This window comes from Monodelphis domestica, chromosome 7, assembly GCF_027887165.1.
Source record: "Monodelphis domestica isolate mMonDom1 chromosome 7, mMonDom1.pri, whole genome shotgun sequence".
Classification (NCBI taxonomy): Eukaryota; Metazoa; Chordata; class Mammalia; order Didelphimorphia; family Didelphidae; genus Monodelphis; species Monodelphis domestica.
In genome coordinates this window covers 261,973,004-261,998,733 of record NC_077233.1, presented here as the reverse complement: position 1 = coordinate 261,998,733, position 25,730 = coordinate 261,973,004, and the positions used below count along the sequence as shown (strand labels likewise).

Genomic DNA, 25,730 nt, shown 5'->3' with positions numbered 1-25,730 from the left:
TTTCTTTGCATTTGTGTCTATCTTCAAGTATATCTCTGTTCTGAGGCACATCCTTTGTCTTCTACAGTCAATTGTATAAGCATTTTAATTTTAACAAACATTTTAAATCACCTGTTATGCACCAGGCATAGTGCTAAGTGCTAGGGATAACAAAGGACAGTCCAAGCTCTCAAAGAAGATTACAAATCCAGCAAAGAAAACTGAAAAGCCAGGATAGGGGAGGGAAAGAAGTAATAGAGAAATCCAAAGAAATTCCAAAGAATGCAGAACCAGGTGGGAAAGAGATTGCTGCCCTAGACACCTTCTTAAAGAAGGTTTTGAAGCTCATGACTCAGCCCTCCAGTCAGAAGGGCAGATGGTACGGATGAGATGTGAATACCAAGGCTGTTTGGATCTTGTTAGATGATGAAATTTCCCAACTATTAGGTTCCTGGGAGCAGGATAGAGAAATTCAAAGAACTACTGGTCCAGGAATTCCATTAACATGGTTAATGGGGAGAGGGGAGAGGAGAAGAATCATTTCTTTTCCTCTTCTGGTAAAGATCCTTTATGCCTTAATGAAGTACTTCTGAACCTGGAATTCTCAGGAACAAAATGCCTTATTGTTTTTATCCATAGGCCCAAGAAGCAGACTTGATTTTTCTCAATCAATATTTCCTATGTAGTATTAGTTGCCTTTATGTAATGGCCAAAGTCCTGTCATCCTTTCAAATTCATGAAGGACTTATTTATACATTTATACATTATACATTCTTATGGAATTATAGGAAAATTTCTTAACAATTTCTATTTTGTGATTACATTTTGGGTCAAAATTGATTGATTAATTGTTATTGTTAGATCATTTTACATGTGGGAGGAAAATTCTCTTTCTTATATTGATTACATTTTGAACCTGCTATTACTTCATTTTTTGAAATGACATATGTGGTGGGATCCATGGAATGTTGTCGTCTCTTTTCAGTGTTTCCAACTCTCTATGACCCTGTTTGGAGGTTGTTTTTTTTTTAGCAAAGATACCTAAGGGGTTTACCTTTTCCTTCTCGAACTCATTTTATAGATGAGGGAAACTAAGGCAAACAGGGATAAGTGACTTACCCAGGATCACACAGCTAGTAAGTATCTGAGGCTGGATTTTATCTCATGTAGTTGAGTCTTTTGGACTTCAGTCTTTTCACTCAATCTACTGTGCCACCTAGGTGCCCTTAAAATGGAATATCTTCTCTTTAAAAAGAATTAAATAGTCCTGCCTCAATAAGAGTTCACATTTTAATGGAGGTATATATGTATATGTACAGAATAAATATATTGAGAATCAATACAGATAAATGCAAGATAATTAGGAATGGAGATTACTAGCAGTTGGGTAGAGCAAGAAAGGCTCAAATGTGAGTTCATAGTGTGGCATGGAAACCAAGAAAGATAATATAATTTTCATAGCTTCACTGAGAGTTTTATCATGAAGGAATAAGAGATTGATAACCTGTTGTACCCTGTCCTGGTCAAGCTTCATTTGGAGTATTGTGTTCTGTTTAGATATTTGTTTTAAGAAGAACATTGATAAACTGGAGAGTGTCCAGAGGAAGGAACTTTGGGCAATAGGACCATTGCCCTCCATATGAAGATGAACTGAAGGAACTGGTGATGCTTGAAGGTTAAGGGGATGTCATTATGGTTGTCAAGTATTCGAAGGATGATGGAAAATGGATTAAACTGAGGCAACTAGGTAGCTAGGTAGTGGATAGTGATCCAGACTTGGATCAGGAGGATCTGGGTTCAAGGTTTTAGATACTTCCTAGCTAAATGACCCTGGACAAGTAACTCATTTAAATTCAATTGCATAGCCTTTGTCACTCTCCTGTCAGAATTGATACTAAGACAGAAGATAAGGCTGAAAAAAAGTAGATGCCCACCAAGGAAAATAGTTAAATTATGGCACATGAATAGAATGGAATTTACTGTGCTGTAAGAAATAATGAACACAAGAATTGGAAATTGAGGGGTTGCTCACGAGTTAAGGAATGACTAAACAATTTGTGGCTTAAAATTGGGATGGAACACTATTGGGTATAAGAAATAAGTAACATGACTTACAGAAAAATCTGGAAAGACTTACATGAACTGATGCAAAGTGAAATAAGCAGAACCAGGACATTGTGCACAGTGATAGATATATTTTTTTATGAACAACTATGAATGACTCAGCTATTCTCAGCAATGTAGTAATCCAAGACAGTCCCAGAAACTCATAATGAAAAATGCCATCTGCCCTCTGAGAAAGAACTGATAGAGATCGTGATAATCTGAATGCAGATTGAAATATACTGTACTTTACCCTTCCTCCTCTTCCTCTTTCTCTCTTCTTCTTCTTCTTCTTCTTCTTCTTCTTCTTCTTCTTCTTCTTCTTCTTCTTCTTCTTCTTCTTCTTCTTCTTCTCTTCTCCTTCTCCTTCTCCTTCTCCTTCTCCTTCTCCTTCTCCTTCTCCTTCTCCTTCTCCTTCTCCTTCTCCTTCTCCTTCTCCTTCTCCTTCTCCTTCTCCTTCTCCTTCTCCTTCTCCTTCTCCTTCTCCTTCTCCTTCTCCTTCTCCTTCTCCTTCTCCTTCTCCTTCTCCTTCTTCTCCTTCTTCTCCTTCTTCTTTCTTTCTTTTCCTTTTCCTTCTCTTCTTTTTGTTAGGATCACATATGAAAAATGCTTCACATGACTGCATATGTAAAATCTGTATCAGATTGCTTACCATCTCAGGGAGAGGGGAGGAATGGAAAGGAGTGAAGGAGAGAGGATGGGAAGGAAGGAGATAATTTGGAGCTCAAAATTTTTTTAACATGAATGTTAAGGGGGCAGCTGGGTGGCTCAGTGGATTGAGAGTCAGGCCTAGAGATGGGAGGTCCTAGGTTCAAATCTGACCTCATTCACTTCCCAGTTGTGGGACCTTGGGCAAGTCACTTAACCCCCATTGCCTAGCCCTTACCGCTCTTCTGCCCTGGACCCAATACACAGTATTGACTCCAAGACAGAAGGTAAGGGTTTTAAAATAAAAATAAAATAAAATAAAATGAATGTTAAAAAGTTTTTTTTTTTAAACTCTTACCTTCCATCTTAGAATCAATAGTGTATATTGGTTCTAAGGCAGAAGAGCAGTAAGGGCTAGGCAATGGGGGTTAAGCGACTTGCCCAGGGTCACACAGCTAGGAAGCTGAGGTCACATTTGAACCCAGAACCTCTCATCTCTGGGCCTGGTTCTTAATCCACTGAACCCCCTAAAGTTATTTTTAAATTTGGGGGAAAATGATTTTTTTAAATGATGAGCATGATCAATATGGAGAAAAGGACAGAAAGGCCTACATGACTGATTCAAAGGAAAGTAGGCACAGTCAGAAAAACACTGTCTACAATGACTACAACATCATAAATAGCAGGAACAAGAGCCACAAAACAATCAAACTGAAAGTTATAAAATAATAAAGAATGAACTTAGCCTTAAAGAAAAGATATGAAAAGATACTTCCAAACCTTTACAGAGGTTGGGGTCCATAGGTATGGAACATTTTATATAATGTCAGACTTGCTTTAGTTGTTGAACAATTTTTTTTTTAAGCCCTTACCTTCCATCTTGGAATCAATACTGTGTATTGGATCCAAGGCAGAAGAGTGGTAAGGGCTGGGCAATGGGATTCAAGTGACTTGCCCAGGGTCACACAACTGGGAAGTGTCTGAGGCCAGATTTGAACCTAGGACCTCCCATCTCTAGGCCTGACTCTCAATCCACTGAGGTACCCAGCTGCCCCCGTGTTGATCAATTTTACTGAAAACTTTTTTCTTTCTTTTAAAAAAAAATCTTTTTTTGAAAAGGATGACTTTCTGGTAAGGAAGGATTCAGGGGGAATACAGGTGATACAAAAAACAAAAGTTACAAATAAAAATCTATTTTAATAAATTATTATATATATAATGTGTCTAAATTAATTAATTAATTAATTAATTAATTAAAGATTTTCAGCAAAGAAGAAACTTCTGCCCCTGAAAGTTATTTATACCACTTTAGTAGAAATCTAACTTTTAGTAAGTTTTCCCTTATATAAAATCTAAATTTGCCTTTCTGACTTCTCTTTGTTCCTGGTTCTGCCCCATGTGGCCAAGGAAAAGTCTAGTCTATTTCCTTTCCTTTCCTTTCCTTTCCTTTCCTTTCCTTTCCTTTCCTTTCCTTTCCTTTCCTTTCCTTTCCTTTCCTTTCCTTTCCTTTCCTTTCCTTTCCTTTCCTTTCCTTTCCTTTCCTTTCCTTTCCTTTCCTTTCCTTTCCTTTCCTTTCCTTTCCTTTCCTTTCCTTTCCTTTTCTTTTTCCTTTCCTTTTTCCTTTTTTTAATCCTTTCCTTCTGTCTTTGAGTTGATACTAAATATCAGTTCCAAGGTAGAAGAGTGATAAGGGCTGGGCACTTGGGATTGACTTGCCGAGGAGAGATGGCAATTTTCATCATGACTCTCTAGGATAATTTTGGATGACTACATTGCTGAGAATAATTAGATCATTCACAGTTTGTAAAAACAAAAATAATGCTGTCACTGCTACAATGCCCTTCTAGTTCTGTTTCCTTCACTTTGCATGAGTTCATGTAAGTCTTTCTAGATTTTTCTGAAATCATCCTGCTCATCAGGTAGCTCCTGTGCTATTTTTTATAGCACAATAATATTCCATCTCAATTTTGTACTACAACTTGTTCAGCCATTCCCCAATTGATGGAGAATTGATGGATGTTTATCATTTCTACAACAGCAAATCCCATTGCATTCACATGTCATAATTTGTTTAACTATTTCCCAATTGATGGGTATCAGCTTTTTTTTTTTTAAACCCTTACCTTCTGTCTTAGTGTCAGTTCTAAAACAGAAGAGTAGCAAGGGCTAGGCAATTGGGGTTAAGTGACTTGCCCACGGTTACACAGCTAGGAAGTATCTGAGGCCAATTTTGAACCCAGTTCCTCCCAACTCCACAATTGGCACTCTATCCACAGTGCTACCTACTTACCCCTAGAGCCATCCACTTTTTTTCTAGATCTTTTCTATCATAAGAGGTATTGTTTTAAATATTTTTTATGCATAGTCTTCCTTTTTGGTCAGTGACTTTCTTGGGATATATGCTTAGCAATACAAACTCTGACTCTAGGGATAGGGACAGTTTAGTCACTTTACATGCATAATTCAAAATAGCTTTGCTGGAGGTCTTTCCTTCCCCTGCTCCCAACATTAAGTGACTTGCTCAGGTTCACACAACTAGTGTGTGATTCCTGACTCCAAGCCTAGTACTCTATCCACTACTCCACTACGCCTGCTAGAAGTCTTTTAAGCAAAATTTAGGTAATATTGTAGAGGGTTTGAATAGTATACCCTCTGGAATACTTTTGAATACTAAGATTATAACAGCATAACTGGTATTAACGAGAATATATATTTTTTAAAACACAAAAAAGGAAGAAAATAATTGCACTCTATTCAAATGCATAGTACCTTATTTTGTCTCCAAAGAATTACAACTAAAATAAAAAATATGTAAATATTCTAAAAATTGTCCCTTTGTTTACTAGAAAACATTCCATAGACTTTATTAAGAACACGAAGAACAAATTTAAAAGCAGAGCCCATCAGAAATTCTTGTCCCTAGAGGAAATTAAGGGATGAGGCATTTTGTTGTTGTGCTGGCTCTGAAATCCTAATGCCCTGCTGTAACTTGCCCCCTGATTTGTTCATCAAAACAATCGATATACTGCTTAATAGCATTTCAGACTCTGCAAAACACTATCTTTTTTCATTATCCATTTGGGCAATTATTTCAGCTTCTCACTCTTTAAATCTTCTTTATGCTTGGCCCCAAGAAAAGTTGAGAAAATGTACGTCCCTTCCTCCTTTACAGAGGCAGGAAACTATGGGTGTGGAAAATTGCATATACTGTCAGACAGCATTGATTTGCTGATTAGTTTTGATTTAATCTTCTGAAAACTGCCGGTTCATATCCTTGACCTGCAGAAATGCTGTTAAAAAAAATCTTTTTTAAAAAATTCTTTGTTACAAGGGATGACTTTCTGGGTTGGAGAGTAGGGAGGGATATATTCAGAAATGAAGGTGATGTAAAAACAAAAGATATGAATAACAAATGAATGATAAAGCATTTCTTGAGGGCTTGCCTGTGCAAAGCACCATGCTAAGAGAGCTAAGTTATACAAATGTTGTTATTGTTTGTCCTTCCTTCCTTCCTTCCTTCCTTCCTTCCTTCCTTCCTTCCTTCCTTCCTTCCTTCCTTCCTTCCTTCCTTCCTTCCTTCCTTCCTTCCTTCCTTCCTTCCTTCCTTCCTTCCTTTCTCTCTCTCTCTCTTTCTTTTCTTTCTTTTCTTTCTTTCTTTCTTTCTCTCTCTCTCTCTCTTCTTTCTTTCTTTCTTTCTTTCTTTCTTTCTTTCTTTCTTTCTTTCTTTCTTTCTTTCTTTCTTTCTTTCTTTCTTTCTTTCTTTCTTTCTTTCTTTCTTTCTTTCTTTCTTTCTTTCTTTCTTTTTCTTTCTTTCTTCTCTTTCTTTTTCTTTCTTTCTTCTCTTTCTAAATCTAGACTGCTCAGTCTAAATCACTCTTGATTAGAGAAATGCAAATTAAAAGAACTCTGAAGTACCCCCTCATACCTCTCAGATTGGCTAATATGACAGAAAAATAACTTTTTTTGAACACTTGAAGCGACTAAAAGATTCTACAACCAGCACCTTTAGGAAAGGACTTTAGGGTTCATCCATTACAATCTCCTCGTTTTCCAGTTGAAGAAAATGAATCTAGTAGAGGTGACGTAGAGAGAGAGAGAGAGAAAGAGTAAATAGCAGACATTGGATTTGGACTGAGGTCCTCTGACTCCAGTTTTGGCATTCTCCACATTGCACTATGATACTGAAAAGTAAAAAATTATTTAAAAACCTATCTCATTCCATTAGAGGAAGAATAAAAGTAAAATAAATTGAAAATGAAAAAATGGAACTTCTGGTGTACAATGCTAGAATGTAGTGAGATAGCCTGATGTTTTAGGAAGAACCCAGAACATAGTCAGAAGGCCTGGGTTCTCATCCTGACTTTGACACTTTTTATTTTAATCAGTCCCCCTAATTTCCACCATTATTTTACTTCCCTTTCTACCCCACTCCCTTCTTATTCCCCTCTTATTTTCTTTACAGTCTTTTTAAATTACCCCCCCCTCCCTCCCTTATACTGCTTCCCTCCCCACCAGTCTGTTTGTTGCCCTTCTACTTCCTTATAGGACGTGAATCAATTCTCTGCCCCAGTGGATTGGATTGTTCTTCCCTCTTTGAGTCAATTTCAATGCACCTAAGAGTTGAGTATTTCCTATCTCCAACCTCTTTACCCTTCCGGTGTATTGATGTTCTCCCCTCTCCCATCATGTGCTTCTTTGTGACATATAAATTTACCTCCCTTCAGTTTCTTTTCCCATTTCTTTTAGTATTAACTTCTTTTTTAGCTCTATTTATATATATATGTATATATATATATATATACATATATATTTATGCATACATATATCTACATACATAAAATTTATGTCTTGGCATTTCATCCTATACAGTTTGTCACTGTTCTCTCTAAGTATAATTCTTCTAGCTGCCCAGGTGGTAATAACAATTTTTAAGAGTTACCAATGACTTCTTGTAGGGCTACATATCATTTTGACTTATTGGGTCTCTTAAAAAAAAGTTTTGTTTTTCTTTTTTCCCTCTTTTTAAATTACCTTTTGATGATTCTCTTGAGTTCTCTGCTTGGGCATCAAATTTTCTGTTCAGGTCTGGTCTTTTCTTTACAAATGCTTGGAATTCTTCTATTTTGTAAAATGATCATATTTTCTCCTGTAAGAATATAGTCAGTTTTGCTGGGTAATTGATTCTTGGTTGTAGACCTAGTTCCCTTGCTTTCTGGAATATCATATTCCATGCCTTTTGGTCCTTCAGTGTAGATGCAGCCAGATCATGTATTATCCTCACTGTGGTTCCATGGTTTCTGAATGACTTCTTCTTAGCAGCTTGTAATATTTTTTCCTTGGTCTGATAGTTCTTGAATTTGGCTATAACATTCCTGGGTGTTGTCAGTTGGACATTAAGTACAGGAGGTAATCTGTGGATTCTGTCAATCTCCACTTTTCCTTCTTGTTTTAGAATATTGGGGCAGTTTTCTTGAATAATTTCCTGTAGTATGATGTCTAGGATTTTTCTTTTGTCATGGTCTTCCAGGAGACCATTGATTCTTAAGTTGTCTCTCCTGGAATGATTTTCTAAATCTTCTATTTTGTGAATGAGGTGCTTCATATTTTCCTCAATTTTTTCATTCTTTTGATTTTGTTTTATAGTGTCCTGCTGCCTTGTGAAGTCATTTGCTTCTTATTGTTGTATTCTGGTTTTTAAAGACTGGATTTCATCCCTGGATTTTTGGTCATCCTTTTACTTCTGGTCTGATTTTCTTTGGAGGTCATCTTTCATCTTCTTTGCCTCATCTTTCATCTCCTTTGCCACATTTTCAAGCTGATTAATTTTGGCTTTCAAGACACTGTTTTCTGTTTCCAGATGACTTATTTTTCTTTTTAAGTTCTTTTCCCAGTTGTCTTCAGCCTCTCTTAATTGTGTTTTGAATTGTATTTTGAGTTCTTCCAAAGCCTGTATCCAATTTGCTGGGGTTTCTGTTTTTTTTGCTTGGAGTTCCCTCATCCTTCTCTCTTCCGTTTGCTCTTTGTTCATTGCCTGTATAGAAGCTGTTGATTGTAATTTCTTTTTTCTTTTTCTGTTGTTTGCTTATATTTACCCCCTTCTTTACTCCTTGAAGTTGCCTGTGCTCTTTCTCCTCTCATTTTTTTTGTGGTTTGGGGCTTTTTCTCAGCCTTCACCCTTGGAGCTTTGTCAGCAAATCTCTCAGCACAGTCTGTGGGGGAGGGGTGTTGGAGCTTGAGCTTCCGTGCCCTCTGAAGGCTTTGATGGGATTAAGTTCAACTGGGTTGAGCTGGATGTGCCCTGAGGCCAAAATATCGGGAAGGGAAGGGCAATATGGAGTGTCTCCTTTGCTGCAATTAGGCTGCCCGCTCTGTGCTCTGAGCTTCTCCTCCAACTGCTTCCCCACTGCCTATGTTAGATGCTCTGAGCCTGGCACAGCTTTGCCTGTAAGGTACTCCCTCCAGACTAGCACACTTGCCTGCCCAGAGGTTCTAGCTGCCGCTGGAGGCTTAGTGGTCTAGGTGGGGGAGGGGTCCCGGGACCTTCCTTCTTCCTTCCCCTTAAACCCAAGTGTTCTCGAATCCTGGGGGTGTACCTTTTAAGTTGAATTCAGCAGGAGGGCTCCTTGACTTTGTCTTGTTGTTAGGTTTGATTTTCAGTCCCCTGGGAGCATTTAGTTTGTAATCGGTAAGGAAGGGTTTTCAGAGGTCTGAACTTTCGCAGCCTCTATGCTGCCATCTTGACTCTGCCTCCCTCTGACACTTTTTAGTTATGCAATGTGTGCCTCAATTTTCTCATTTGTAAAATGGTAACATCTACTTGCCTATATCAAAAGATCTTTTTTATGAGGTGAGAGGCCACTGCGGAAAGCAGCGTGACAATGAGGTTCACATGAAATAATAAATATGAAAGTGTTTTGGAAACCATAAAATCCTACATAAAAAGCAAGTGATGCTGTCTTTAGTTCTATTGCTATGTAGTATATGTTTTATAGTTAATTATAACAAAATCTTTTAGGCACCAAAACTAACAAACAGTAGTATGATTAGGATTCAAAGAGTCTAGATTTGAATCCTACTTCTACTACAGGTAATTTATGACCTTGAATAAATTACTTAATCTTTTTGGAACTCAGTTCCCTAGGCTGTAAAATGAAAGGATTATACTAGATCACTTTTAAAATCTCTTCTATCCCTAAATCTATCATCCAAAGCCCTTTTAGAAAGAAATAATATGCCTGACCTTATTCTGAGATCTGCTGTGGATTGGATTATTGTATGAAGATGTTACATTGTGTTTAATTTTTTTACTTAAAAATCTTTTTATTGCACTTTTTAAAATTCCAATGAAAATTATACCAGAATTGGGGAAATTTTCATTTTTCTATTGGGCTGTGAGCTCTTGAGAAGAAATAGGTTACATTCAGCTTTTCATTCTTCCTTTGGTCCAGGTTTAAAAGTGAATTTTATATTCTCATTTTCATCTGCATCCTGAGAATTTCCTCTCCATGAAGAACTTCTGTAAATGCTGATGGGAGTCCTGCCCACAGATGAGGTAAGAGAAAGACAGTGAGCCAGCTACTCTGAGTGCACTGTTGTCTCAGACAAGTGAACTGCCAAGGGTCATTGCATAAGGAAAGAAACACACCCCAAAAGTACCAACTCTTTTTTAAGGGAATAATTTGCCATGGGAGTAATTTTTGGTTCCTTCTCCATCTTCATTCTGGACCTCCTTGGGGCAAGGACATACAGCTTTATACAAGGTATCCCAAAGGTCTTGGTGCAGTTTTTGGCTTTAAAAGTTTTTAAAAAAGGTTAAGTGGTTAAATGTTACTGGAGTGCTAATGATTGGACCTACAAATAAGGGAAATAGCCAATAAGAGCTCAAACTAATAGCACAGGAAAAAGACCCACCCAATCCCCTTCAGATTATTTTAGAACACCTAGTAGGGAGATATAAGAGGCCTGGTCCTGAGAGAATGGTGCCAATATGTTACACCAAGAATTTTCTGTGTAATATTTCTTCATATGATTGGAGTAAAAGCCGTCCTTTTGAGAAAGCCCCTTAATCTTTGCTCTCTGCCCTCTCACAGACACTTTCCAGTCTTCAGTAAACAGCCTCTATCAAAACTTTTACTTTATTTGAGTAGTCACTGAAGGCTGTAAGCTTTAATCATTTAAGGTGCCTTAAGACTTTTGGGAAATCCTATCCATGTATACATTGTTCTCTCAACATCTTTTTCCTTGTCTCCTTCCTGACTGTTGGCTTTATGGTGCTCAAAAGTCCTGATGTTGTTGTTGGTATTCTTAATCCTTCCTTTTAAAAAAATAAATTGATTGATTGACAATATTTTTCAAAGATTACATGATTCATCTTCTCTCCCTCCCCATTTCCCTCCCCTCTCCTGGAACTGACAAGCACTTCCACTGGGTAGTCCTTCCTTTTGGAAGTGGACCAGTGACATCAGAGAGTGATGTCTTGGCGTGCTGGTGAATTGGATTTAAGTGAGGCAGTTGCACATCGAACCTCACTCTCTCTTCCAATCATCCAAATTCAGGGGTAGAACAAAAGTTAAGAAGACTGGCAGTGGCCCAGAATACAGTGGATGACTGACATCTTCCATGTCTAAGTCCTAGGCACTCCATAGTTCCTGCTTTAGCCACCTTAGTAGCAATTGGAATGAATTGGAATGAATTGTTCTCATCCTCTCATTCTGGCTGATTGGGGCAAGAGTGTGGGCAAAGGATTACTTAATCATGATCATATTTATCATCTAGAGCAGGAGTTCTTAAACTCTCTGGGATCTGAGAATTTGGTTTCTTTTTTTACGTTTTTAATCATTGTATTTCAGTATGATTTTCTTCCTTTGTAATCCTACACATTCTATTTTATGCATTTAAAAACATTTTTAGTAGTGATCCATATGTTTTACTAGACAACCAAAGGAATCCATAACATCCTAAAAGGTTGAGAACTCCTGACCCAGACACATCATAGTGTCTTTGGAGTGATAAAATTATGAATTTAAATATTGTCTCAATCTGTATGACTGTTTAAAAGTCATTTAATCTCTTAGTGCCTCAGCCCAAGACTTGTCAATCTGCGTTGTTTGAAGGAGTTTCTATTCTAGAAATGCCCCTTACTGATAAAATCATATGATCAGATCCAAAATAATAATAATTATTATAATAAATCACATGTTCTTTGTCATCCAGCATATCCAACAATATATTGAACATTTCTATGAGCACATCTTGCAGATATCTCAAATTCAAAATGTGTCCTTTGAAGAATTGTCTTTCCCCCAAACCTTTCCTATTCCTAATGTCCCTATTTCTTTTGAGGGCAGCAGCCCCCTTTTAATCTGATTAGAAGCCTTGAAATCAAAACTCATCTATTCTCTCCTCCTTCCTTTTCCTCCATATTAGATCAGGTACCATATCTTTTTAATTCTACTTAATCCTTATTTCTCACAACCATCTTTTTTCTCCCCACTCACAAAGCCACTACCCTAGTTTAGGTGAGAGCTGGATGAAAAGTTGCCACGAAAGGTGGATGAGCAGCCCTGAAAAGAGCTTGGCAAGCCCTCACACTAGAGGTGCTAGTCCTCTCTGTGGCCACATGCTGGTAAACCCATCTATATAAAGAGAAATCAGGTTGAGAGTACCAACAGGCTTCACACCCATCAGAGGGATGCCTACCCCAAGCATGTGAAGTCTTCCTCCAGGCAGAATGGGTGAATGAGAACAATGTGTCCCACTGGTCACGGAAGTGGCTAAAGTAGAGCTTGATCAGAAGAAGCCGAGGTCATCCACCGCATCCTCGGCCATCACCGGTCATACTGAGAAACAGAAAAATGAAATTGATTTGCCAATAATGACTTTATACTTCAATATTTCAAAATATTTATTAATAACATTTATTAATAGAGTTGCTCTATCTACCAGCACACTCTGTAATCCTCCATGCCTTGGCCAGTGATTTTTTTACCTGTGCTTTCAGAATACCAATTAAAATCTCTTCTTAATATAATGGACGTCTAGAACCCATCAATTTGCTAATATCGCAACACCCATGCAAAGGACACTAAGGAGCTGCTTCTGGGGAAATGGGGAAGACTGAAGTATGTGTGGACATTCTGTAACTCATCACAGTTGGCATACCTTATATTTGGGCATGCCAACAATAACCAGTTACAGAATGTCCAGATATGCTTTTTAAATGGGCTTTATAGCCAGAACTACGGGTGTCTTCGAAAGAGTCTGAGTTAGCCCTAGCCATGGCTTTGCTACAGTGATTCTAGAGAAACCATGCTTTAAAATGAAGGATTATGGGCTTCCCCACCACCACCTCTGGCTTACAAGAAACACATTTTGTTCTTTGGCCTTTTCATTTATTATTTTCAATTCTAGGTGAAGGGAGTAGAGTCTGTGACCTTGGGAATTTCAAAGGCTGGGAGGCTGGGAAATCAGGCTGGACATTATAGGCATGCATGAAATAAACATCAAATGGAATGATGGAGAACTTCTGAGCTGATGTTTCCTTTAGAGGTGAATTTGGTGGGACTTAGGTAGGAACTGAGCTAAATTTTTAGTATAATTCACACAATACCTTTTCCCAGAACTCGGGGTAGAATAGGGGAAATTTTGCCCTTGAAGTATTGGGAGAAATCTTTATACATTTGTTCTGGCTATATCTTTGAAGTAAATATTTCTTTGTAAAAGCTTTATTGTTGTTCTGTTGTGTCCATCTCTTTGTGACCCCATTTGGGATTTTCTTGGCAAAAGAGTGATTTGCCATTTCCTTCTTCAGCTCATTTTACAGATGAGGAAACTGAGGTGAACAGGTGAAATGACTTGCCCAGGGTCACACAGATAGGAAATATCTATGGTTGGATTTGACTCAGGTCTTTCTGCCTGAAATCAGATCTAACTGTCTGAGGCGAATTGGTTAAATGTTCCTGGAATACTAGTCACTAGGCCTAAAAATAACAGAAGAAAGTGACTTTCCCTCAATCTTCTTCATGGTATCTGAGAACACCAGTCAGGTTGCCCTGACAGAGTGGGGCAAGGGTGTAGATGTTACATCAAGAATTCTCATTATAATGTCTCTTGACAAATAAAGAGTTAAAAAAAAAGTCTTCTCAAGAAAGAATGACCCTTACTTAGCCTTTATTCTCTGCCTTTTGAATCACTTTTTAGTCTTCAAAATTAAGTCTCTCTGGAAGCCTTTATATTATTCAGTAGACATTGGTTAATCACTGACAGCTTTTGAGTAGAAAACTTTTTTTTTTTTGGATCAAATGGTATATGAGGAAGATGACTTGGGAGTAGCATGAAGCTTACATTGAGAAGAGGATAGAAGAGAATGGCCCAGGATGACCAATTTCTGACCTGAAATTGAAAGCAAATTCTCAAGTCAAATAACTATTTTGGGATGTTTTATTTTATATCGAGGGTTTAAATTAGCCACTTTCCAATTAATATTACATATTAACTTGTTATCATGATTCTGATGAACAGTTGGTCAAAGATAGCCCAAAAAGTTATGTTTCTGCAGGATGTTCATCCTGTTTCCACGCCAGAAGTTATCACATCTACCTGGATGCTCTCATGGATCATCAGCTTTTCTGCCACTCTTTGCATCCACCCCCCTATCTGCTGTCTTCTCTGCCTCCCCTCCCTCCTAACATCCCCAATTGTTTTTCTTTGTTGAGGACCCTGTACAATGAAGATTCCCTGATCCTTCTGACTGCAGTCTTGCCTCTTGAATTAGAGAGTTCTTTCTAATGAGTTCTTCCAGTCCAATTGATAACACATGTAAAGAATTTTATAAGCCTTAAAGTGTTATACAAATGCTTGCTATAATTAAGCCATCAGTTTTCCTTAGCTCTAAAGGCAGTACTTATTTCCAGAAAGGTACAGTGAGAATAAAGAAGGGAGGAAACTTTCTTTCAAAGATCTGAAACTAATTCTAGTTGATAATACCTTAAACAGTAGTAGCTCTCAACAGCAGGATTCTCTCTCTCTCTCTCTCTCTCTCTCTCTCTCTCTCTCTCTCTCTCTCTCTCTCTCTCTCTGTCTCTCTGTCTCTCTGTCTCTCCTCTCTCTCTGTCTCTCTTTCTCTCTCTGTCTCTCTCCTCTTTCTCTCTCTGTCTCTCTCTCTCTCTGTCTCTCTCCCCCTCTCCTTCTCCCTCTCCCTCCCTCCCTCCCTCCTTCCCTCTCTGTCTCTGTCTTTCTCTCTCTGTCTCTCTGTCTCTCCTCTCTCTCTCTGTCTCTCTCCTCTCTCTCTGTCTCTCTCTGTCTCTCTCTCTCTCCCCCTCTCCCTCTCCCTCTCTCTCTCTCTCTCCCTCCCTCCCTCCCTCCCTCTCTCTGTCTCTCTCTGTCTTTCTGTCTCTGCCTGTCTGTCTCTCTCTCTCTCCTTTCCTCTTCCTTTCCATTCTTCTCTCACACACATTCTCCCATCTACCCCAATATTCAACTCATTTCCTTAGTCTGCTTTAAGTTAGAAACCGGTAGTTCCAACAGGGATCTGACACTTTCAGTGAGCAAACAAAAGCCATCAGTAGTTCAGTCATTGAACTAGTGTTTATGGCCCTCTAAGTACCAGACACTTGGATAGAGTCAGAGGTAAAAAGATAAAAATAAAACAATCCCTGCCTTTGGGCTATATTCTATTCCATCCCCTCATGATCATACTTGCCTGGCTGGTATCTGTCCACCTTTGATATCCACCTTCACCCAGCTGGGGCTCTAAGAGCATGTGGCATGAGCATCCGCCACCTCCTAGTAAACCATCGGGGCAGGCAGGTTAAACCAGGCTGAGGGGAATTGACGGACCTCAACCCATCCGTGACTTGGGGGGATGTTTACCCTCAGCATGTGAAGTCTTCCCTCAGCAGAGTGGGGATGGAGAACAATTTGCTCCAATGGCCCTATAGGTGGCTAAAGCAGGACCTATGGAGAGCCTGGAGCTTGGTGAGACATTGAAGACACCCAAGTCAGCCACTGCGTTCCTGGCCGTCACCAGTCATCCTGACTTTTGTCCTGTCTCTGGATTTTGAAGGATCTGGAAAACAGTGAAGGAGAGGAATTTGTGTGACCGCCTCCCTCAGTCCAATTCATGTGCAAGTCAAGACATCACACTGTAACGTCATGGATCCTCTTCCGACATAGGACAACAACAAGCAGCTCAAACCCTCAGAACTGCAGAGAGGAGTAACCAGGGAGTACCGAAATCAGTAGAGAGCAAGACGAGTCCTGACTGCAGCAGGCCATTAGATTTGAGAAAGAAGATAATGAGCGTGGCCAATTGCCCATATTTGTGTAATTTAAAATAATGCTGAGAGGAGATAGGGAGCCAAGCAGGCCATTAGACTGTGAGCCCTTTGAAAGCAGGGGATGGTTTTTGTTTACCCTTCTTCCTACCCTCGGTGCTCAGGACAGTGTCTGGCACAGAGCAGGCTCTTTATAAATGTACTGACTTACAGAAGAAAGATCAGTAACTAACAGTAGCCTGGAGCATCATTGTGAAGCTATAGAAAAACTGAGAATTGGCAGCTAGCTTCTTTTATGACCATCTGAGTTGGTCTGGGGACAAGAAAAGATTCTCTCCCCCTCAACTTCTCTGCTATAATTTTAAGGTGGCAACATCATTGATGACCCTAGAAAGCATCCCTCACTTTGAGATTAGGAATATGCCTAGGCAGTGACCAGCCCAAGCAAGGAAATGGGTAGAGTTGTTATGTGTGGGGACTGGCAGCGAGAGGAGCCTGGGACCCGTGAAACTGTGAGTTTGTACACAGTCAGTATTTCATTTCTTTCTGTCATTCTCCAATCAGTGGGGATCCATTTTATTCTGATCTTTGTCACCCATTAGGAATATTTTGGTATAAATTAGACCTTTATTTCTGTCTCTTATTTTTTGGAGTAAATTATCAGGCCTGAGATCACTGGGTCAAAAGGTATGGATAATTTAGTCACTTTTTTTTTGCACGTTTTCAAATTCCTATACAGAATGATTGGACAAATGTAGCTCTGACAACAATGAATTATTATGCCCACTTTCCTAAAACATCTCCAACATTTCCATTTGCAATTTTTGTTGTCATTTTCTAGTTTGCTGAATGTGAAATTAAATCCCAGAATTGTTTTAATGTGTATTTCACTTACTTCTTAAAAATCCTTACTTTCTCTCTTAGTAGTAAGGACTAAACAAAGTATGGAAAGCAGCTGGAAAGCATCTGTGATCAGATTTGAACCCAGAATCTTCTGACTCCAGGTCTGGTGTTCTCTCCATTGTGCTACCTAGCTGCCTCCTATGTCCTTAGAATTAGTAATTAGGAGCACAAAATGACCACTTATAATGTGCAATAAAAAAAAATTTTATTCTCAACCTAAATACCCCTCAGAAACAAACTCCAACCAAAGTGGAGCCGTGAATCATTTTATGTTGTTTGCTTTAAAAAAAATTTAGTTCATGAATTCTACATATTCTATTTAGAATTGTCCTTTTATTCTGCATCTACTCAGGATTCTCTGAGATTTGCTCTCATCATTTATTATGGCAAAATAATACTTCAATATATTCAAGGATCATAATTAGCTCAGCAATTCCCCAATATCAGTTCAAGGGAACCCCTTTAAATTCTAGTTCTTTTCTTTTTGCCTTTTAATCCCCCATCCCTATAGCTCAGTCTTCCTTGACCCACCCCTTCATGTTGCTATGGTAACTCCATCTCTCATTAAAGTATCCTGGGGCAGATTTTTGTTATTGAAGCTATTCTGAAAATCTTGCCTTCTGCCTTACTTTGGTGTTGGGAGTTGTGTTACAGGAAGGAATGTATTTGGTACCATAAAAACTATACTTTTGCTAGGTCGTCTTGCTAGGAGAAAAGGAAAGAATGTTTTATAATGATCACGATTTTCATGCCTTAAATGAAAAGGCATGAAAACTTGTACCTCCCTGGCAAGTTCACTTGAAAAAGTCTAGCTGATAAAATACACAGAGCTATAAACTTCAGAGCAGAATCTTTATTCAGGTTACCTGTGAAATGAATCATTATCGTAACTTAAATCTGTTCAGGAGTCTTCAGAGTTTTGTTTTGAGATTTGTTTGTAAATGGGATGTCCTACTAGAAGAAAGAAATGGTAATAATAATATTAAGAGTAAATGTTAGACCAAGCAAGAAGATGCCCTTAGTCAAGTGCTTTGGTTGTAAGCCTTTTTCTTTTGCCTTTTACAATATCATATTCCAAGATTTTAAAGTAGTTGCAATATGGTCATTTGTGATCTTGATTGTGGTTCTTTGATGCTCAAACTCTTTTTTCTAAATACCTGCAGTATATTTTTTCCTTTGACATAGTAGCTCTGGATTTGGACTATGAAATTCTTGAAAGTTTTGATTTGTAGAACTCTTTTTATTAAACCCTCACCTTCTGTCTTAGAATCAATACTGTGTATTGGTTCTAAGGCAGAAGAGTGGTAAGGACATGGCAGTGGGGGTCGGTCACACAGCTAGGAAGTGTCTGAGGCCAAATTTGAACCCATGACCTCCCATCTCTGGGCCTGGCTCTCAATCCACTGAGTCACCCAGCTGCCCCTGTAGAACTCTTTCAAAAGGTAACCAATATATACTTTATCTTTTCATTTTGTCCTCTGGCTCTTCCCGCACCCCCCACCCTCAAACCCTTACCTTCTGTTTATATAATACTATGTATTGGTTCTAAGAAGAAAAAAAGAAGGGGTAGGCAATGGGGATTAAGTGACTTCCCCAGGGTCACACAGCTAAGAAGCGTCTGAGGTCAGATTTGAATCCAAGGCCTGGCTCTCAATCCACTGAACCACCTCGCTGACCCCTGTCCTCTTGTTCTAATAGATCTGGGTAGTTTTATAGAGTTACTCCTATCTTCTGGGTTTGCCTCTGGGGCTTCTCTTAACTCATAGCCCTTAACTTCATTACATTCAGTTTTCTTCTGTTTCCCCTTATCTCCAGTCTTAATTCCTAAGTTAGGGCTTTGTAGTCTCTTCTTTCCGAACCTTTTCCCTTTGAGGTTTTGATGTCGCTGTTCTGGAGGAGGTGGCTGGGACTAGACTCTGCTCTTCGAAACAAATATTAGCTTTCACCTTCTTCTTTGGGTGACCCAATACAAGTTCTGCTCCATCTCTGTCTCTCTTTTTATAATACACAAAAGGGAGTTGACTCTGTTTCCTGCTGCTGTACTAGCTGAATGTTGAAGCCTTCATTGGTCTCAAGCCTCCTGGAAGGCCCCTGAGCCAGGGATCCCCAGACACTGTGCTATCTCCTTTCCTTGGCAGTCATGCACTGGCAGAATCCATGGCTTCAGGCTCTTCATGGGCTCTGTCTGTGCAGAGAACTTCAACAGGCTTGTTGCATTCCTTTTAGTGACCTTCTGTTGGTTTCAGGACCCATTTACTAGTCATTGAGTAGGTTTCAGGCTCCCTTTGTATATTTCCCTCAAAGCACACCCACATTTCTTTTTTCTTCCTTTCTTCCTTCCTTCCTTCCTTCCTTCCTTCCTTCCTTCCTTCCTTCCTTCCTTCCTTCCTTCCTTCCTTCCTTCCTTCCTTCCTTCCTTCCTTCCTTCCTTCCTTCTTTTCTTCCTTCCTTCCTTCCTTTCTTTCCTTCCTTCCTTCCTTTCTTTCCTTCCTTCCTTCCTTTCTTTCCTTCCTCCCTCCCTTCCTTCCTTCCTTCCTTCCTTCCTTCCTTCCTTCCTTCCTTCCTTCCTTCCTTCCTTCCTTCCTTCCTTCCTTCCTTCCTTCCTTCCTTCCTTCCTTCCTTTCTTTCCTTCCTTCCTTCCTCCCTCCCTCCCTCCCTTTCTTCCTTCCTTCCTTCCTTCCTTCCTTCCTTCCTTCCTTCCTTCCTTCCTTCCTTCCTTCCTTCCTTCCTTCCTTCCTTCCTTCCTTCCTTCCTTCCTTCCTTCTTTTCTTCCTTCCTTCCTTCCTTTCTTTCCTTCCTTCCTTCCTTCCTTCCTTCCTTCCTTCCTTCCTTCCTTCCTTCCTTCCTTCCTTCCTCCCTCCCTTCCTTCCTTCCTTCCTTCCTTTCTTCCCCCCCCTCTCTCTCTCTCCCTCCCTCCCTTCCTTCCTTCCTTCCTTCCTTCCTTCCTTCCTTCCTTCCTTCCTTCCTTCCTTCCTTCCTTCCTTCCCCCCCGCCTCTCTCTTTCTTTTTACCAATTACATGTAATTACAAATTTCAACATAAGTTTTCTGAAATGAGATGATCCAAATTGTCTCCCTTCCTCCTATCCTCCCACTTCCCAAAGATGGCAAACATCTGGGGTTACAAGTATTATCATGCAAAGCATATTTCCATATTGTTCATTTTTGTAAGTGAATAATCCTATAAACACCCCAAGCACACCCATGTTTAATAATTTAACTTTTATATTAGCATTCACTATGTACCAGGCACTGTGCTAAGCACTTTACAACTATAATTTCATTTGTTCTTCACAACAACCCTGGGAGGTAAGTACTGTTATCATCCCCATTTTACCAGTGAAGCAACTGAGACAAACAGCTGAAATGACTTGTTCAGGCGTCACACAGCTAGTCTGAAGTTGGATTTGAGTTCAGGTCTTCCTGACTCCAAGCCCAGGGCTCTACCCCCTGCATCAGCTAGCTGCTGTCCATATTATTAATATTCTTCTTCTTTACATTTTTGGAATTTCTCTGTATATGATTTCCCTGAATCTTTTTACCTATGAACTTATATGAACCCTTCATCGGAATGTATGTCTTTATTTTTCTGGATTTTTCATATTTGTTTCTCATGGTGCAATACTATTCCATTATTTTTGTGTACATTATTTTCATGAACAAACACATTTTGTTCAGCCATTTCTCCAAATTCAAAAAGCTTCTGCTGCTTGTTATTATAACAGAGTGTACACTGACTCCCTCTCCCAGACCAGTCCTCCCTCATCGTCTCTTATGGTTATGTGAGAGGTTTGTGAGCGGTATTTCTTTTCTGTTACCGTTGGCTTCAACCTCCATTGACTGGCTACATTTTTTCCCAAATATTAGGGGCCCATTATTAGAATCTCAATTCCTTTTTTTAACATTTCATTTTATTTTTTTGATCACATTGTTCTTTATTATTTAATTCATTTTGTGAGTAATCTTATAAAACCCAAACTCCAAAATATAAACTCCAATAAAGAGTTGAAAAATTGTATGCTTTCATTTGCATTCTGACTCCAACAGTTCTTTCTCTAGAGGTGGACAGCATTTTTTTGTCCTAAGGCCCTCGGAATTGTCCTGGACCTTTATATTGCTAAGTCTATCACATTTTAAAATTCTACAATATTGCTGTTACGGTGTGCAATGTTCTCTTGGTTCTGCTTATTTCGTTCTGCATCAGTCCATGAAGGTCTTTCTAAAGAAATCATCTTGTAGAATCTGAATTCCATTTAACCACTTAATACCAATGAACTTTTAAAAAACCCTCGCCTTCCATCTTAGAATCAATCTTGTATATTGGTTCCAAGGCGGAAGAGTGGTAACTGCTAGGCAATGGGGGTTAAGTGACTTGCCCAGGGTCACACAGCTAGCATGTAGCTGAGCTCAAATTTGAATGTAGGACCTCTTGCCAATTAGCTTTTACAAAGTTATAGCAAATATATATATATATATATACATATATATATATATATATATTATGTGTGTGAGAGAGCAAAGTAGGAAGGGGAAAGGAATTAGCATTTATATGCTGCCATCTCATTTGAGATACTCCCCAATACCTCCAGGGCACAGTCTCCCTGACTCTTTGTCTAGGGAGTACATACAGAATTAGCTCCATCACTCCATAGCCTTGAACCCTCCAAATTCATCTCCATAGGTGGATCCTCATTTTAGTCTTCTCTGGTATGAATACAGAAGATTTCTCCTTTTTTCCTCAAGGCATTGGTATTGGGCTGGCAGTGAAACGATCTGGAATGCTGGGATACTCAGGATCCTTCCAGACCTCTTCAGTGCACAGTCACAGAGGTTCTACTCCTTTCACTTCAATCAGAAGAGAATACATGCAGAGGCCAAGGACCCAGGCCCTCCTCAGACGTATGGCCTTGAGGTGATGGAGGCCCCACATCCTTTATCCTTACAGCATGACTAAAGATCCCTCCAAAAACCTAGCCAATTAAAGAGCTTCCTCTTCACCACAGTTAGCCACCTGGAACCAGTTCTAGAATGGCTACATGTTCTTCCCAGTCTCTCCAAGAAACTTCTATCCCATGTCATCATGACTTTCCTGAAAGTGAGATTTGGGCTACCCAGAGTCTCCAAGTGGAAAGATACCTTTACAAGTGTTCTATATGCACACCATTCAGTCAGTCAGTCATTAAACACTGATTAAGTGTCTTTTATGCTAAACATTGGTAGAAGATATAAAAAGAGGGAAAAGACAGTCTTTGACTTCAAGGAGCTGACTATTTAATGAGAGAGACAACAAACAAATATGTACAAACAAGCTATATTCTCCAGAGGCTGTATATGTTAAAAATTTAAATTAATTTATTAAAATATGACTCAAGAAAATCTAACTAGCCAGTAGACTCGCTTCACAATATGAACAGACACCAAAGAACCCAGGGGGAGAAAAAAGTGGGGCCCAAGCATGAGCAGCTGGGCAGGAGAAAAGGGCAAAAGAGAACAACTTCCCTTGGCACAAGCCATTAGATATCTCTTGAGATGTCATCACTGAGTCCCTTCCAAAGATAACTCTGATTGGAAAACAGTCACACAGGAAGTAGACTCAGAGACCTCAATTTTTCCCCATCCCAGGAAGGGAAAAATTTTAAGGATGCCAGCAGACCTGGAAAATGTCAATACATTCTGCCATGTGGCTGGGCTACTGCAATCCAAAATGGCAGCCTTCTAGGGCATGGCAGCTAGAGCATGTTGACTTCATCATCCAAAAGTTCTTATTTACAGATAAACAAGGAGCAGATCTCTACCCTGTCTCCAACAAAAAGGTCTTGGAGTAGATTACTTTAACTTGGAAGCTCACTGACCACCTAAAACCAAGGTTTAAGAAAAGTTTTGGGTGAAAATTATTACAGTTCAGTATTAATTTTCCACAAAAGGAAATAATTAAAAGAGGAGAAATGAAGAGGTTTGGGGTAAGGTGCCAGATTCCACAGTGTGAAAAGACCATAGATTTCAAAGCTGGGAGAAACTTGGGACAATACTCTTATTTTGCAGATCAAAAAACTGAGGTCTCAGGGGCAGCTGGGTGGGCTCAGTGGATTGAGAGTCAGGCCTAGAGACGGGAGGTTCTAGGTTCAAATCTGGCCTCAGACACTTCCTAGCTGTGTGACCCTGGGCAAGTTACTTACCCCCCCCCCCCATTGCCTAAACCTTACCACTCTATTAGAACCAATACCCAGTATTGATTCCAAGATGGAAGGTAAGGGTTTAAAAAAAAGAAAGAAAGAAAGAAAACTGAGGTCTTAAGAAACTAATTGACTTGCCTAAAGTCACATAGAAAATTAACAAAAAGAGCTGGGATTTGAACCCAGATCCTCTGACTGCAAGTCTAGAATTCTTTCCACTCTATCATAACCATTTCCCTTTGAATAGAAATATGCTCTGTATCAGGGATTGAAAAATTCATTTATTTCTGCCTTTCAGATTGAGCTCAGTGCCCAAGAATTTTCTTTGGTCTTACATCCTTAACCACATTGGACAATGAAAGAGTTTAATGTAATTATACAGATAGATGTCAAGGAAGACATACTGCTAATCACAAAGTGTAATCTTCTAAAATTCTGTGTCTAAAGCTTTTAGCCTCAATTAACTCCACAGAAGATAATGGAGGGCCATTAAGGCCTTCCATTTTGCATGCACACAGACACATTTCTTTTGTTCTTTGCTGGGATGCTTCATAGGAAAATCTAGTTCTGAGCAAAGAATCCTGTATTAGAAAATGATAGATATGTGTGGTCAAAATGTTTTTCTGGCTGATATAGACCTTTAAAAAAGAATTAATTCTAGGTAGTAATTTAATATCAATATTGCTTTTATCTAAGTCACATTCAAAAAATACTTAAACAGCATTTTCCTAATATATGGAATAATTTTTCCTCCTTCCTTCCTTGTGCATGGGCACAATCCTGGTTTACTGAAATCCTATCAATTATTTTTAACTTATCTTTTATTTATTTTAAATTGTTATTTATTTATCTTTCCCTTTATTTTTAATTTATTTATTTTGTCTTTTTTATTTTATTTTATTTAAGTTGATTTATTTAGTCAATTTAGAACATTATTCCCTAGTTACAATAATCATTATTTCCCTCCCTCTCCTCCACCCACCTTTCCTGCAGCCAATGCGCAATTTCATTGGGTATTACTTGTGTCCTTGATCAGAACCTATTTCCATGTTGTTGTTTGCACTAGGATGTTCATTTAGAGTCTTCATCCTCAATCATATCCCTTCGACCCATGTGATCAAACAGTAGTTTTTCTTCTGTGTTTCTACTCCCACAGTTTTTCCTATGAATGCGGATAGTGTATTTCCTCATAGATCCTTCCAAGTTGTTCAGGGATTGCATTGATACTAATGGAGAAGTCCATCACCTTCGATTGTACCACAATGTATCAGTCTCTGTGTACAATGTTCTCCTGGTTCTGCTCCTTTTGCTCTGCATCAATTCCTGGAGGTTGTTTATTTTGTCTTTTATTATTTTAACAATAAGTTTTTGTTGATATTTTCCATTTTTTACATCACCTCACTTATCATAAGGATCACTCCCCCTTTCCTTTCTTTTCCCAGTGAGCTATCCCATATGACAAATGTTAATTTTTTAAAAGAGGAAAAAAAATCAACAACTGATTGATAACATTGAAAAAGTCTGAAAATATGTGTAAAGTGTAACACCTGTGGACCTCATACTTCCATGAAGGGGTGGGTTGAGGATATCTTCTAATATCTCTTCATTGAAGGCTTGCTTGATTTTTATAATTTTTTTTACATTTACATTTGATTTTTTGGTGGGTAGTTCTTGCCATTTACATAGTTGAGTTACCATGTATTTTCTTGGGTCTGCTTAACTTTACTCTATCAGATGATATAGATCTTTCCAGGTTTCTCTGTATTTATGCTGCTATTGTTGGAGCTTAGACAGGTCAGACTCTTGGTGAAACCATTTTGGGCTTTCTTGGCAAAGTTACTGAAATGGTTTGCCATTTCCTTCAACAACTGATATGACAGATGAGGAAACTGAGGTATACATGTAATTAAGTAATTTGCCCATGGTTACGTAATCAGTAAATATCTGGGGCTAGATTTGAACTCAAGTCCCTTCTGATTCCAGAGTAAGCACTGTATTCACTGTGCCACCTAGCTGACACTGTATTTATAAAACACATCATTTCTTATAGCACAATAATATTCCATTACATTAATGTGTCTGTCATGATTTGTTTAATCATACTCCAGTTGAAGTCCTACCTTTTCTTTTTTTTTATTTTTTATTTGAAAACCCTCACCTTCCATCAATACACAGTATTGGTTCCAAGGCAGAAGAGTGGTAAGGGCTAGGCAATGGGGGTCAAGTGACTTGCCCAGAGTCACACAGCTGGGAAGTGTCTGAGGTCAGATTTGAACCCAGGACCTCCTGTCTCTAGGCCTGGCTCTCAATCTACTGAGCCACTCAGCTGCCCCCCCCTTTTTAAAAGAATTTTTATCTTCTCTCTTAGATCTGATTCCAAGTATTGGTTCTATGGCTGAAGAGTATAAGGCTGAGGCATTTAGGATTAAGTGACTTGCTCAGGGTCACACAGCTGGAACATGTCTGAGGCTAGATTTGAACCCAAGACTTCCCGTTTCCAGATCTGGCTCTCTATCCACTGAGCCATTTAGCTGCCCTCTACCCATTATTTAAAACTCAAAGGCTTCTGCCTTCATGAAAGCTTCCCAAAGCCTCCTTTGGATTCCAAGTGTCATGAATAGCTCTCCCCACTGTAGGCAAAGCTGGCAAAG

The 25,730-nt window shown here is 39.0% G+C and overlaps 1 protein-coding gene across 3 annotated transcripts in view; it reads left to right on the top strand.

The window, feature by feature from the left end:
* FRMPD1 (FERM and PDZ domain containing 1) overlaps positions 1 to 25,730 on the top strand; it is a 282,219-nt gene that overhangs the window by 86,221 nt on the left and 170,268 nt on the right. For all 3 annotated transcript variants that reach the window (XM_007498009.2, XM_056806700.1, XM_056806699.1), the window contains one exon: positions 10,179 to 10,282. The gene's annotated coding sequence lies outside the window, so the exon portion shown is untranslated. The remainder of the gene's footprint in view (positions 1 to 10,178; positions 10,283 to 25,730) is intronic.